Source organism: Neovison vison, chromosome 1 (assembly GCF_020171115.1).
Source record: "Neovison vison isolate M4711 chromosome 1, ASM_NN_V1, whole genome shotgun sequence".
NCBI lineage: Eukaryota > Metazoa > Chordata > Mammalia > Carnivora > Mustelidae > Neogale > Neogale vison.
This window is the reverse complement of record NC_058091.1, coordinates 114129192-114143786: the sequence shown is the minus strand read 5'-3', so window position 1 is coordinate 114143786 and position 14595 is coordinate 114129192. Positions and strand designations below refer to the sequence as shown.

Sequence of the window (14595 nt, the reverse complement as noted above, 5' to 3'; positions counted from 1 at the left end):
TAGGTGCTCAATTAAGATCTCAAATATATTTTCATGATTTTACATGTAACAATATGAAAGTAATTATTCCAAAAGCATCAATCATGAACTTAAATTTTGATATGTGCTATAGAGGAAAATTATTTTTAGATAAAAAATTTCTCAAGACTCAAAAACTTTCGACGTTACTTTAAAAATATTTTTTAAATGTCTTCTTATAATTGATTCCTCCTTTTTTAATTTCGATGTGTCTGTATTTCAAAGTAAGCAGTTCTGTAGGATAAATAAATACTGGAGATCTAATGTACAGTTTGGTGCCTATAATTAACAACACACCATTGTGTTCTAAAAATTTGCTGAGAGTCAATCTTAGGTGCTCTCACCCCCCACCCCCCCCCCACACACAGAAAAGGTAACTATGTGAGGAGATGGATATGTTAATTACAGTATTCATTTCACTATGTATATATGTATATCAAAACAACATGTTATACATCTTAAATATATACTTTTTGATCTAAAAACAATTTATTTAGCAATACTATATTTTATGTGGATTATTTGAGAGGAATAAATTAGGTACTGTACTCTGAAACTATTTGGTTCAAGTTCACAAAATCTGATTAACAAAATCTGGAGGAAAAGAAATCTTGAACATCTATTGTTCATGAGATCCCTTTTTTAAATTGAAGTCTAGTTGACATATGATATAGTATTTGTTTCAGGTGTACAACATAGTGACTCAACATTTCTATGCATTACAAAATGATCACCAAGATAAATCTAGCTACCATCTGTCACCACACAAAGTTGTTACATATTATTAACTGTATTTCCTATAAAACTATAGAATGCTTCACAAATTTGCATACCAAACTTGTGCATGCTAACTTTTCTGTATCATTCTAATTTTAGTACATATGCTGCTGAAGTGAGTACAAAAGTACATAATTTTTATTTTAAAAAAAGTCAGAAAAGTCAACTACAAATACTATGGAGCCAGTACAGGAAGAGGGTCTATCCTCTTTACATTTTAGAGAGGTACCAAAGAGGCTCACTACCACGTGAGGGCAGGAGTTGATCTCAGCAAAATGCAGAATAGGCTTCTGCTCATCACCCATTTCATTCTGTGCTTCAGGTTCTTATCTGAACCTTTCTACAAAGAAGTCTTTGTTATAATCAAAGGGCAAACATTTATTGAAAGCCCACAGTTTACAAGATTGTAATTGTGATTAATAGCCAAAATCTGCAAGGTGAACACCAGAGCCTCAAGGGATTTAGCTTGGGGAGTTGGGACAGGTTGGGAGTACCTGGTTGTATTGTGGCCAAGATAATGGCCACTTTGTGTGCTACCAGCACCACATGTGTTCTTTAATGATCTCACTGGTAGGTCCAGAGATGGGAGTTAATCTTCACACCCACCCTGCAGTGACACACCTGAAATAGGCCACGTTAGGGAGGAATCACACTCTCACTTAGCTCAGTCCAATTAAAGAAATATTCACTGGTAAATAATTTGGCAAATACTTCTTTGTCGTAAAACATAATTTAACATCAATTTTGGCCCCAATAGAAAGACAACTATTTAATGATTGGAACAAATACGATGTTATTTAGCTAAATTGTATAAATTTAAAACTTTTGCCTATACTTAAAAAGTTCCATCTAATTTACAAAAGCAATTAATCTGCTCACAGAGACTGTATTTTTCCTCTTTGTAGCATTTATTTGTGTTTGCCCATTTCCTTTATTATCTCCTGTTAGAAAACTTTCTAGCACTAATTTGTTTATTCTAAATATGATGGCAAAAATCTATCAGATTTATTGCCCAGACTCCCTGGTGCCCATGAATATGATTCTCAGGATATTAAGGGGAAATCAAGTTTTTGCTATTTCTGAACTGCCTTGACATTAGCAGTATCATTTAGAAACTGACAGAAGTGGGGCGCCTGGGTGGCTCAGTGGGTTAAAGCCTCTGCCTTCGGCTCAGGTCATGATCCCAGGGTCCTGGGATCGAGCCCCGCGTCAGGCTCTCTGTTCCGCAGGGAGCCTGCTTTCTCCTCTCTCTCTGCCTGCCTCTCTGCCCACTTGTGATTTCTCTCTGTCAAATAAATAAAATCTTTAAAAAAAAAAAAAAAAAGAAACTGACAGAAGTTAGCCAGTGTATGGCGTTCTGACATATATCAGTGGACAATTAATTTCTGAATCCAATGGTCATTAGTGAAATCACAGTGGCTACCAAATAATGCCCAAGGTTAACACTATCATATTTATGACAAAAGGAGATTTTATGTAACCACACAGTATCGGGCATAAAGTACATAAGCAACTGCTTTTGAGCTATGTCAGAGAGAAAAGGGGAAGCGAAGTATTCAACTAGATTGCACAGGACATTCTACAAGGGTCCTGTTCAGTTTAGTGGAGGATCCATTTTGATTTTAAACTCTAAAGATTGTGTAAGATACTAAAAGCTTCTCATGCTACAGCTCAAGGATTGAGAACTTTAGAGAAACTGAACACAGCAGTCATTGTAGTGCTTACACAATCATCGCTAGCACTTTCTAGAACATACTGGAGGTAATCTAGGAACTCTTTAGAAATACATTATTTGATATGAACTTGAACTCTCAGATAGGTAGAGAAATTAAGGCTTCGTAATAAGAGGCCTTCAACAAACAAATAAAAAAAAAAGGGACTCAAGAGGAGCATATATACGTCTTTAAGGTGCTCAGAACCTACTCCACAGCAGATGTAAGTGCACTTATAGAGGAATGAATAAAGTCTGTGAGCAAACAGAAAAGATTTAATTCTTCCTGTGGTAGTGGACAAGGGCTCATGGGTGAGCAGATATTTGAGTTAGGAGTCTAAGAATGAGTAGGATTGTATCACATATGCAAAGGGAAAGAGGAACTCATTCCAGTTAGAGGGATGCGATGAAGAAAGACACAACTCAGGATGGAAGTGCATGCCCCTTCTGGAAACAACACAGGAGGTACATAGAATGTTTGTATTTAGGGTCACAGGAAGGATGTTTGAGAATATCATTTAAGGGATTAAGTTTTACTCACTGTAAATGGGAAGCCTTTGAACATCTTTGAGAAGGACAGTGACATGAGCATATCTAGTCTTTAAACCCTTTTGTAAGACAAAGATCCCCATTTGGCCTTAGACTATTCCTTGAGCTTAGAATGAACACTTAAAAAAACTTAATCAATGTTTATTTATTAAATAATATTCACATTTACTTAGGTGTGGAGTATGTAATATGACTGGACAAACAGGAGACTAGAGGCACCAGAAGATATTAGAAGGCATTGCAATTGTCAGGAAAAGGGAGTTATCCAATGAACCAGGACAGGGGTCAAGTGGTTTGGAAGGTGGATATAAAAACATTATAAAGGCAAAATTTATAGAACTTGGTGACTGGTTGCATATCTGAAGGAGTGAGGTGTTTTATAACTCAAAGAAGCAGGCAGAAGTGACAGGAAAGGCCTCAAGGAAAAGGAGGTATGAGGTTGTGGTAGGGGTAGAAAATAAAAAAGAAGGGTGTCTGGGATACCATGAGTTCACAGCACCCTTGGATCTTCATGTGGAAACATTTAATGTAGGGTTGACACTTAGGATAAGACAGTTAAAGATGCTAAGCAAAAATGTTTGCCTGGATCTCAAGTGTGTGACTTGATAACAGGAATTGGATTTCATACCAAACTGCCAACTCAACCAGCCTTTTATATCTACCTCCACCAAAAGGCTGTAGCATCTACTTATTTATTCCTTCCATAAATACTACTGAGTTCCTACAATATGTCAGGCATAATTTTGAGTTTGAGGATGCAGCAAACATGAGAGACAATGTTCTTGTTCTCATGTAGATTATCTTCCAAGAGAAGATAATCCAAGACCAAATAAAGTAATAAATATATAATAAAATTTCAAGTAGGATAAGTGTACTGAAGAAAAATAAAACAGGGAGAAAGAAGGAAAAGTAGTCCTTAAACTAAATATTTAAAGTCTACAGTTGACATCTAAACCAAGGACAATTAATGACTTCTCTTCTTATTCTTTCCATTGTAGATAGTAACATGTAAAAGTCGAGTGGGTTATCTACCTCAAGGAAGAGGCCATTCAGATGAAATGGAGAGGAAGGATTTTCTACTGAATATTCTTGATCTCTAAATTGAAGTCTGTAACCCCAATTTGGCTATAAGAAAACTATGCTCATTAGTATGAGAAATGTCCCCAGAGGATTCGATATAGCTCTTCTGCAAGGCAGGGAATCTGTGTGAGAATAGCTAGGATTAGACAAATTATACTCATGACCTTGGAAATTAATTAATTAATTAATCAGTCTATCCTTTTTTGTGGATGGTACACAGGTGGTGAAATAAAATTATTTTTATCATTTCTTCAAATCTTAATTATGACTCATCATGTGGTTATGCAGGAAGCTAGGAAAGTCTTTGTTATGCAGAGTGTAGGGAGTGAAATAAAAAGAGGGAGGGAAGGAGATATAGTAAGGCAAAAAGTGGTTGAGCTTTTATCCAGACAGAAGACTTCAAGTGAACTTGTCAAGAAAAGCTATTGGTGTTCTATTATTTGAATTCATTATTTGCAAGTGTCGTTAAGATCATAATTTTATGCAAAGCACGATGATGTAATTATATACACACCCATGCTGGGAATGTGTTGGAGATGTGGTTCTAAGAGACTGTTACTATCTGAAGTAAATCTTGCACATAAGCAATCAAATCTTCTTTGATTCAAAGATTGACAAGAGTGATAAATAAATTCAAGTATTTTAAAGCCCTTCTAGCCATTAGGATTCAGAAGTACTCATTCATAGGCTAGACTTGCTGCTGCATGCCACTCACTCCAGGGGATAAACTCCTCTTTCTTCTTGAAGCACTCTTTTCCCCTGGCTTCATGTACCTCAGATTTGACTGATTTTCTTCCTGTCTCTGAGTGTTCCTTTGCTGTTTTTCTGTAAGTTCTACCCAGTCTGTGAACGTTGTCATTCTTCAAGGTTTCATTCTAGACCTGTTTCTCTTTTCATATCACATGCTCTCCCTAGATAATCCACCCATTCATTCATTCATTCATTCAACATGTATGTCCTGAGTGTCTCCTATAGGTCAGCATTTTTCCATGAACCTGAGATACATCAGCGAACAAAACAAAGTCCCTGTCTCTAGAGAACTGAAACTATAGCGGGTTTCAATTACTATATATATGCTAGTGAACCCCAAGCTTGTATCTCCAGATTCCATCTGTTCTCTGAACTCCAGATTTATCCACTTACTCATTCTCCACTTGGATATTTTAGAAGCATCTCAAATTCAACATGTCCGAAATGGAACTGATTAGGTTTGGAGATAAAACTATGAATTCAGTATTCCCCATCTCGAGTAGTATCAACTGCCTTCCACCTGCAAGACCTGGAGATGTAGGAGTAATCCTTGCCCTGTCAACTTCATCTGCAAGTATCAATTAACTTCTTTCCATCTTTTTTGTCTACTTTCCAGCCCAGTCTGCTTCATCTCTCAGGACCTTTGGAGTGGTCCCTCCTCACTCATAAATCCCTGTTCCAATCAGTTTTCCAAAGCCAAATGAGGTTTAAAAAATGCCACTTTTTAAAATCAATCATATCAACCCCTTCAAGATAAAGACCCAAGTCCTTCACAGAGCCTACCAGACTGTATGATTTGGCTTTCCTCCACCTCTTTCATCTCTCTATGTACTGTTCTTATCTTTGATCTTGAAGCTTCAGCCAATAGGCCTTCAGAATCTCAAACACACAATGTGCTTGTCAAATGTAGGGCCCTTGCACATACCGTTGGCTTATGCTATTCAAGTTGTTAACTCCTATACATCCTTCAGTTTTCAGCCCAAAGGTCACCTACTCAGGGAAACTGTATCAGTCTTCTACTGCTTCCATAACAAAACATTACAGACTGAGTGGTTTAAATAATATAAATTTATTTTCCCACACTTCTGGAGGCTTATGTCCAAGTCAAGGTTTTGGAAGGTTTTGTTTTTTCCTGAGGCATCTCTCCTTGGCCTGCAAATGGTCAGCTACTTTTTCACTAAATCCTAACACATGGCCTTTTTTCTATGTGCATGGATCCCTGGTATCTCTCTCTCTTTCTCTCTCTTTTTTTTTTTTCTTTTCCTGGTATCTCTTCCTATTCTCATATCTCTTCTTATTCCTATTGGATTAGGATCTCACTTTCCACTTCATTTAACACCTATTTACCTCTTTTAAGGTCTTATCTTCAATCACAGTCATAGTGGGGGTTAAGGCTTCAATATATGAATTTGGGGGGGCACATTCAGTCCCCAATGGAAGCCTCCTCTAATTCCCCAGGCTAGGTTAGGCTCCCAGATGTCTGTTCTTTTTTTTTTTTTAAGATTTTATTAATTTATTTGACAGAGAGAGATCACAAGTAGGCAGAGAGACAGGCAGAGAGAGAGGAGGAAGCAGGCTCCCTGCTGAGCAGAAAGCCTGATGTGGGACTCGATCCCAGGGCCCTGAGATCATGACCTGAGCCGAAGGCAGAGGCTTAACCCACTGAGCCACCCAGGTGCCCGATGTCTGTTCTTTTAATGCTTATATTTGTTACAAAGCGCTTTGCATAGTATGTAGTAACCAAAGCTATTTGCCATGTAAAAGATCTGGCTCCTTCCTATCTCTCTGCCCTCAACTTCTACCACTCTGTCTCATTCACTGAATTTCCCTTGCTGATTCCCTAATATGTCAGGCACTTTCTGCCTGGAATTCTCTTCTCATGACTCATTCCCTCTCTTCATTCAGGTCTCTGTTAAAATATTTCCTGACCTTGGTGGCTCAGTCAGGATGGAGCCTGGCATAGGGCTCCCTGCTCAGTGAGGAATCTTCTTCTTCCCCTCCTTCCTGCTCGTGTGCTCTCTCTCACTATCTCTGTCACCCTCAAATAAATAAATAAATAAAATATTTAAAAAATATTTCCTGACCACTATGCCTATAAACCTGTTATCCCAACTCCCAAAATCTCCCATGCCCTTAAAAAACTTAATTATATCAGTTAATTTTAGTACCACAATATCTATCTATCTACTTTTATTTGCTTGCTATCTTTTTGCCAGCCAGAATGTAAGCTTCCTAGGTTTTGGCATTGTATCCTCCAAGTCTAGAACAGGTCCAAAACACTGGAGGCACTCGATATGTGCTTTTTTGAAAGAATGAAAAACTTTATTTGTATGACTATTTGATTTTTGTTTACTTGCTCTGTAAGACTGTAATCCCTGTCAAATAGGAAGAATGTGCTATGCTCATCAGTGATTGAGGACTTAAGACTAGTGGCTGGTACATGGTATGTGCTTAGTAAATATTTGCTGAATGAATGAGTAAAAATATAAAAGCAAAAGTAGTGCAAGTTTATAGAAAACATCTTGAAACAATTTGCAGAACATGAAGAGAAGCTGTGGCATTTCTAGCTATTTCACAATTCATTTTGATTTAGCAGGGGTGCACCCTCAGTTTAAACATGCTTTTCTGGGCCAAATCTCTGTTAGTGGCCATAAAACTGCCATCAGAGTGCTATGAAAATTACAGGAAAAAGAGAACAGTATTTTTATTTCTAGAAATATTTCCTTTCCAAGGACTAAGCGTAATCCCAGATTATTATTTATTTGGATGGTCTTTTAGTTTGCCAATGAATGGGATTCCAGGACTAAATTATTTGGATGTTTTGTATGGACTAAAATAAAGGTCTTAAAAACAAGGCAATAAAAGCACGCATTTAGAATGACTTCTACTTCAAACCAACTAATCTTCTCTACACTTGTTTTATTTTTAGAGAATTTTAAAAGGGAGGAAAACTGATCAATATTACATTTAAAGAATATATTATTTTGGAATGTGTCAAAAATAGGTACAACATTAAAAACTACATATGCAATAATTGCAATTCGTTAGAGAACTGCATCCTTTCTCTTCCAAAGTCGGGTTCCTGGTAGGAACCTGACTACTTATAGAAAAGTACATGAGCCAAAAGAGGAACTATCCTTTTGGTATTATGATTTGTCCCATCATCCAGAAGAAAGTTTAGGAAAAAAGTATTTGTTTAATAATTCAAATCTAACTGTTTTTCTCTCTCTGCAATAGGGTAAAATTCCAAATAATTCCATGTCTTTAAGATATGAAATCTTAAAGAATTTTCCTTCTTACATTTCAAAACTCTTTCTCAATTTTTTCTACCCTCACTCCCTTTAATTTCATATCCTAATACATACGAAATATGTTAATATGTACAAAAAATCAAATTTATAAATTTATAAAAATCAAAATTATAAATTTATAAATAAACTTCTCCAGTTATTTGTAATTAAAATTTTAACATCAAAATATATGTTGACGAAAACAACCTTATTACAGAAGGCAATATGAATAAAGGGTAAGAACTGCAGGGGAGCACAGATCAAAGTCAATTTAGGAAGAAGAAAGTTGTTACCAAGGAATCAGTGTAGTCCCTATGCATGTTCTGATAAATACAGGGTAGACTCACTTTATGTTTGATTTTATTGTGTGGTAGCCATGTGAGGATTTAAAGAAGTAAGTTTTTAAATCACCTCTGGCTATCTGTGGAGCATTTATTTGATCTTCCATTAGTAATAGGAAGAAAGAGAAGAAGTGCATATAATGGCATTGCACGGTCGAATCCCTAGAAGTTCTTCCTTTTGAGGAAATATATAAGATCCTAGATTATTTGCTATGAAATGTTACATCTATTTAGGCAAGATTCCTAAAATTTAGCACTACTGAGATCTGGGAGGTGATATTTGTGGTCCCCTACACTGTTAGCATGTTTAGCAGAATCCCTGGCTTCCGTACATTAGATGCCAGTAGGACCTCCCTCCCAATTCTAACAACTAAAAAATGTCTTCAGACATCGCCAAATGTCCCAAAGTGCCCCTGACTAAAAACTACTGCCGTAGTTTCATAATGACCTTCACAATCTACTCAATAAGTGAGAATTTCTTGAGTACTTGATTTATCTTTTTGTTTCTAATGGAGATTAAAGGAAGAGTAAGACATGGTTCCTTCTCCTTCTCTTTATTAAAGATTTATTTATTTTACAAAGAGAGAGAGTTCAAGCAGAGGGAGCAGGAGGCAGAGGGAGAAGTCGACTCCCTACTGAGCAAGGAGCCTGAGGGAGGGTTTGATCTCAAGACCCCAGGATCATGACCTGAGCCAACGGCAGGTGTTAGCCAACTGAGCCACCCAGGTGCCCCATGGTACCTTTCTCTTAAAAAGGATGAGTCCATGTTACAGAGTTAACATCACTAGAGTACAACAGAAAACATTTATCACTAGTTCTACATGCCCTGTATACTAATACATATTTCAGAGATTTAGAGATTATCCAGAAAGGGATCCACGGGGGAAATTTCTGGAAGGCATGACATGGCATGGACTCTGAGGACTGGGTAAGATTTGGAAAAACAAAATTAAGAGGAAAGTACATTTCACATGTTATGGAGAACATACTCACAAAGATCCAATGTAAAATCTGGGTGAAAAGAGTAGGACAGAAACCAAAGAAATAAATAAAAGGTGAAGAAAATCCTTTAGGAGCTTATAGATGGCAGTTACTTTGGAAATATGGCAGCATGTCAATGGAAGGAAAATGGAATGTGTGGCTAAGCAGGAAGTGGACTTCTTAAAAACCACGGCTGGAATTTGAGGAGATGTTACTTCCTTAAAAGCAGTCAAAAGTTCTGGATGAGCAGTTGAACAGTAGATGATGAGACTCCCCAAGGGTAGGCAGAGCAGCTTTAGGACTGATAAAAAAGAAATGGAAGGGAAGGTCAGAATCTGAAACCAAGAAAAACTACAGTTTTGGAGCTGATTTAGGTTAAAAAGTCAGTCAGACTTCTGACTGTACTAGCTGGTTGAGTAAATGCCCTGTCAGCCATGGACCCTGAACACTTATCACCTGCACTGGAGTGCTAGAAGGAAAAGAATTTTTTTGATTTGGATTTTATTAAGAAGTTTTACAGCTACTGGAAAGTTATACATATACATGTAAAGATTTTAATTGGTATCTAGTTTCTATTCTGTCCTTAAACTATTTTCAGGTTCATGTATAATTTAAATTGCAGGAGATTCAAGAGTCAGAGAATAAACTGGACATTTTAAAGCATTTTATATTAGCTATAATTTATCTCCAGGGAGGTTTCTGGATGTTTTTCAGTATTATTCATTTTAATTGATAAATATAAACTTTTTTCATTTTGTACTGTATCCAGATGTATAGTTAAATGATGTCATTTTTAAAAATTCTGAAATAAGGCTCTCTGCTCAGCAGGGAGACTGTTTCCCCCTCTCTTTCTGCCTGCCTCTCTGCCTACTTGTGATCTCTTTCTCTCTCTCTGTCAAATAAATAAATAAATAAATAAATAAATAAATAAATCTTAAAAAAAAAAAATTGGGGCACCTGAGTGGCTCAGTGGGTTAAGCCTCTGCCTTCGGCTCAGGTCATGATCTCAGGGTTCTGGGATTGAGCCCCACATCAGGCTCTCTGCTCAACAGGGAGCCTGTTTCCTTCTCTCTTTCTGACTGCCTCTCTGCCTACCTGTGATCTCTCTCTGTCAAATAAATAAATAAGTCTTTAAAAAAAAAATTCTGAAATGAACACACACACACAACCAAAAGCTGGATAATACCCGCAGGTGGAGGAAGAACGATCACATACAGAACAGTTTTGTTACTGATACAAATTGATATTGATGTATATTAATTTAATTAGTCTTTGTATCTTGTTATTTTTTTAAAAAGGTATCAAAACTGGTCCTCCAGTGGAACAGGCACTTGTCAGACTGAAGATTTCACATTTAGGAATGGAAATGGTAATCCTTTAAAAAGAAACAGGTGGCTTTGTGAATATATATACAAATCTAAAAACCACTTACAGGGGCACTTGGATGGTTCAGTGGGTTAAAGCCTCTGCCTTTGGCTCAGGTCATGATCCCAGGGCCTTGGGATCGAGCCCCGCATCAGGCTCTCTGCTCAGCGGGGAGCCTGCTTCCTCCTCTCTCTCTGCCTGCCTCTCTGCCTACTTGTGATCTCTGTCTGTCAAATAAATAAATAAAATCTTAAAAAAAATAAAAAATAAAAAGCACTTACAAAGTTGAATTGTCATTCCCATTTAGAAACCCTAGATGGTACACATGTCTAAATGGAGACACACACATGCACATAGACACACAGTTTATATGACTATGTTACATAGACATATCTATCCTTGATATATACAGTAAGAAACAATTAAGTTAATATATATTCACTAAAATATCTTAAGTATAATATAGGCAGGATGATTATGCTGGTGTGGGTGTCTTCATGTTTATGAACATGAATGTACATAGAAGATTATTATATGTGGTTCTAAGTATTATTCTTTTGACAAGAAAGGAACAGATAAAGATGATACTTCATAATCACTGATGATGTGGATTATTATAGAAAAACTATTCTGTACTTTCTTTTTTATGAACATTTGCAATAGTTACCTTCTCCTTTTTGGCTAAATTATGCCTTGGTTTTAATTTAGATATTTTTGGAAGGTACTTTGTCAAGGCCATCATGAACCAGTTTAGTGTGCCATATTAGGTATTTACTAAAATAAAGAATTTATTGCTTAATGGGAGTTGATGCATTTTCTCTTGCTTAGCATAATATCAAGAAGTGATTTGGCCATGGGAAAAATATGAAACAAACCATTATGGCCTCATATTCATAAACTGATTGAAAATATGAATATGTACATATACATACATACATACATACATTAACATCTGTTTTTATATATTTGCATTGATAAAGATATGCATAAACATGAATATATGATAGCACATGTAATATGTACTTCAGAAGCCATTACAAGGCCATGGACAAGTACGATCATTATCTTTGTGCTTCCACTATACCCCATCGACACATCTACATAACATTTATTATTTCTGCTGGATTTGCTGGTTACAGACTTATTTACACTCCTTATATTGCAAATCTCTAAGGAATGATAGTTATAATTTATCACTCCATCCTGGGTGTCTACCACAGTGTCTGGCAAAGAGAAAGAACCAGTACATATCTAATGGATGTGTGAATAAATCTTTTTTTTTGATTCTTTAAACAGACATCTTTTAAATTTCAGTTACAACAAGATATTTTATAAAATATTAACTTTATGCAAATCTCTCAAACTTAAACAGAAAATATCTTCTTCATTTCACATTTTATACTCAGAATATCTTAATGCCCTTGCTTTATAAAAGGAAAGGCAATAATAGGCAGATTTACAGGGGCCAATAAGGTCCTCATTTTGGGAACCCTTCAATTCATTCTAAAAAGAGTAGATACAACTACACTATTGGTGGCACTTTAACCAATTCTAATTTAATAATGTTTAATATTTCTGATTTCTGCTGCTTTATTTAACCAAATTTTCAAACTAAATTAACCAAGCTCTTTATGCAGTAAACATTTATCAAATACTTTTTACAAAATAATTTATGCAAATGTAAAACCTCATTTTAATAGTTTGTTATTTTTCTCTTCTTTAACTTTTCTTTTCATACACAAAAATCCTCTTTTTTTTTTTTTTTAGTAAGACAACAGTATAAAAAGGAATAACATATTTTATCTTATACTAGACTTCTTCCTTTGATCATTTCTTTCAGGGAATCTTAGGCTGTCAACATTGTAACAATATAACAAATTAGCTCTCACATGGAAGTAACCAAAGTAAGAAATCTGACAACTCTTTCTATGTCAAAAATTAGGACTAATAATTACTTTGAAAATCTCCCCCCACCTTCCACCTTACTTTTTAAAGGGAAGGAACTCCCTTTAAACTCCTACAGGAAGGGAAATTAAGCTTTACAAATTTTCATTTATTTTACTGGCTATGCTTTATTTTTAAAATACTTTGATAGTAAAACCATTAGGTATATTTTTAAGAATAGTTGCAGCATTAAATGCACTTCAACACTGGCAACCTATTTCTACTTAAATTTTCTTACTCATAAAATACAAAGTCTTCACAGAGAAGCAGTTGGTATTTTTTTAAATCTGTAGAGGCAATTGTACCATCTATATCTTGGCAAAGTATGTCTTTCCTTTTCATACTAAACCAAACACTGACAAAAGGAGTAAATGGATTCAATATGAAGACACACTCCAGCTTTAGCTTCTGCTGTTTAACCTTGCCAATGATTGATAGGCATACAGTGAATTCTACTGACCTAAGACGTCTATCTTCACAACTCAGTCATCTAAATCAAAGGGAATAAGTAGTTATTTAGGACATGCAGGATACAAGTTTCAAGAAAGTCACCATGTATGTGGTGAAGGGAACTGGTGTGAAGGGAATTTGGGCTCAAAAACAGAGGAAATCACATCAGGTGAAGAAATAGATTGAGTAAAGGCAGAAAGACAGAAAAGAACAGAAGTTATTGGAGAAGCACTGACTAATTCAGTTTATTTGAAGCAAAGACACCAAGAAAGAGTCAAGTCAGAAATAACTTCAAGGCTGGGCGAGGCTACTGTGTGGGCACTGAAGTGCCTTTCTTTGTTTCTGAACTAAGGGGACATAATAAAATCCTCAACTGTAACATCTTCTCTGTAAATAATGTTTATATTTAATGTGACAGCATGGTAATCATCTTTTAAATGCAATAAACTTAATGGAGTAGAGGAAGAAAAAAGGAAACAAATAGCATGTTTTATATAGTGTCACCAAATCAAGAGATAGGTAATAGAACAGAGCCAGAAGTCAGAGATACAGAAAGATCAAATAATATCATTCCATGTTTAAAAAGACTCCTAATTACACAAATTGTCATTCTAAGCAAAGAGGAAACTTTACATTTTATATTAATGGAAATAACTTTCTACCATATACAACAATTATTTTCTGGAAGAACGAAGGCTACCTTTTTTAAAAAAAAGGCAGGAACAAGACAAAGAAAATTCAAACTCATATTTATGTTCCCTTCTTATTAGGAAAGAATCTCTTAAATCATAAAGTTGATATTGGCATACATCATTCTATGTGATTTTATGTTTTGGAAAAATACTAAGTATATCATAAGAAGCAAAGAAAGTCATTATTGCAGTTGCCTAAAAGAGTTTATTAAGCACCTCTTGCAGACATCACTACAGGGTTCTCACTGGGTAATCTCTGAAAAATGAGAAGCAGGGCAATTTACAAAGACATAAAAAGAACATGCATGTTGCAAATGTATTTAAAGTCTTAAATGGTGACTTGCAAGTATTTTAGTTTGGTCCTGAAGGATATTAAAAAAATATTTTTGATGAATTTAACATGATTTCACTATCATTCCATAAATAAAAAAGAGAAATATTTTTTCTAAAGATTTGTGTTGCATACATTTAAAAAGGAAGAAAATAAGAGATGATCTTCCCCCAAATCTAATTATGATAATGAAAACATATCTAAAAATGTGAAACTCAAGGCTAGAATAGAAGCTATTAATAAAATTTAAAACCACAACACCTTATGTGCAGTTATCAGAATTCAGAGGGAAGTAAGGTAAGATTTAGTTTTATTT

At 35.5% G+C, this 14595-nt stretch overlaps 1 protein-coding gene and 1 pseudogene across 2 annotated transcripts in view; both read right to left on the bottom strand.

The window, feature by feature from the left end:
* KCNQ5 (potassium voltage-gated channel subfamily Q member 5) overlaps positions 1–14595 on the bottom strand; it is a 532023-nt gene that overhangs the window by 439403 nt on the left and 78025 nt on the right. The gene's annotated exons all lie outside the window — the stretch shown is intronic.
* Positions 820–918, bottom strand: LOC122898275 (annotated as a pseudogene).